At 41.0% G+C, this 1,893-nt stretch overlaps 1 long non-coding RNA gene across 1 annotated transcript in view; it reads right to left on the bottom strand.

The window, feature by feature from the left end:
• LOC110302790 overlaps positions 1 to 1,893 on the bottom strand; it is a 27,069-nt gene that overhangs the window by 8,391 nt on the left and 16,785 nt on the right. Inside the window, exon 4 of the long non-coding RNA XR_002378839.1 lies at positions 236 to 365. This is a non-coding gene — a long non-coding RNA (uncharacterized LOC110302790). The remainder of the gene's footprint in view (positions 1 to 235; positions 366 to 1,893) is intronic.

Genomic DNA, 1,893 nt, shown 5'->3' with positions numbered 1-1,893 from the left:
TCCTCTCCTCTCCTCTCCTCTCCTCTCCTCTCCTTTCTTTCTTTTCTTCCTTTTTTTGTTGTTGTATCTGTATGGGGGATCAACTCTAAGACCTCATGTATGTTAGGCAAATACTCTATAACTGAACTATTTCCTCAGTGCTATCTATCTATCTATCTATCTATCTATCTATCTATCTATCTAATCTATCCATTTATTTATATTTTTAATTTCTCCTTTTGAAAGAGAGACTGACCTTGCACCAGTTGTGGCATATAGACAAGCTTTAGTGTGTACTCTTTCTGCCTCAGACTTCGGGTTAGCCACCAGACTCTACAAGATGGCAATAAAGAGCAGTGTGGCCTTGGTTTCCAGGGAATTGTTACCTAGAGAGGAAACAGGACATAAGCAAAGTCAATCTGTAAAATACTGATTCATAACAGAAATGTTATATGAACAGGGATCCAGATAATAATGGTTGCTCCAAAATGAACCAACTCTGTCAGAAAAAGCTTGCAGAATCTGTAGAATAGTGAGATCACTTTGCTTTTTTTCTTTGTTTTTTTTTAATTAGCTATTTTCCTCATTTACATTTCAAATGCTATCCCCTTTCCCAGTTTTCTCTCCAACAGTCACCTGTACCCTCCCCCCACCCTGTTTCCCAACCCACCCACTCCCATTCCTGGTCCTGGCATTCCCCTATACTGGGGTATATAGTCTTCGCAAGACCAAGGGCCTCTCCTCCCACTGAAGGCCAACTAGGCCATCCTCTGCTACATATGTAGCTAGAGACACGAGCTCTAGGGGTACTGGTTAGTTCATATTGTTGTTCCTCCTATAGGACCACTTCAGCTCCTTGGGTACTTTCTCTCGCTTCTTTATTGGGGGCCTTGTGTTCCATCTAATAGATGGTTGTGAGCATCCACTTTTGTATCTGTCAGGCACTGGCAGAGCCTCTCAGGAGACAGCTATATCAGGGTCCTGTCAGCAAAATCTTGTTGGCATATGCAATAGTGTCTAGGTTTAGTGGTTGTTTATGAGATGGATCCCTGGGTGGGGCAGTCTCTGGATGGTCCTTCCTTCCCTCTCAGCTCTGAACTTTATTTCTGTAACTCATTCCATGGGTATTTTGTTCCCCATTCTAAGAAGGAACAAAGTATCCACACTTTGGTCTTCCTTCTTGAGTTTCATGTGTTCTGCAAACTGTATCTTGGGTATTCTACATTTCTGGGCTAATATCCACTTATCAGTGAGTGCATAACATGTGTGTTCTTTTGTGATTAGGTTACCTCACTCAGGATGATATCATCCAGATCCATCCATTTTCCTAAGAAGTTTATGAATTTATTGGTTTTAATAGCTGAGTAGCACTCCATTGTTTAAATGTACCATATTTTCTGTATCCATTCTTCTGTTGAGGAACATATGGTTTCTTTCCAGCTTCTGGCTATTATAAATAATGCTGCTGTGAACATAGTAGAGCATGTGTCCTTATTACAAGTTGGAACATCTTCTGGGTATATGCCCAGGAGAGGTATTGCTGGATCTTCCGGTAGTACTATGTCTATTTTTTTTTCCTTTTCATTTCTTTTTGTTTTGTTTTGTTTTGTTTTTATTAGATATTTTCTTTATTTACATTTCAAATGCTATCCCAAAAGATCCCTATACCCTCACCCTGACCTGCTCCTCTACCCACCCACTCCCACTCCCACTTCTTGGCCCTGGCATTCCCCTGGCATATAAAGTTTGCAAGACCAAGGGGCCTCTCTTCCCAATGATGGCCGACTAGGCCATCTTTTGCTACATATGCAGCTAGAGACATGAGCTCTGAGTGTACTGGTTAGTTCATATTGTCTGAGGAACCTCTAATCTTTACCAATCCTAAGTCCAATAGGGGACTAATATCCAATATAT

This window comes from Mus caroli, chromosome 10 (genome assembly GCF_900094665.2).
Source record: "Mus caroli chromosome 10, CAROLI_EIJ_v1.1, whole genome shotgun sequence".
Taxonomy (NCBI): Eukaryota; Metazoa; Chordata; class Mammalia; order Rodentia; family Muridae; genus Mus; species Mus caroli.
The sequence above is the reverse complement of the archived record's forward strand: the minus strand, read 5'-3'. Positions and strand labels throughout refer to the sequence as shown.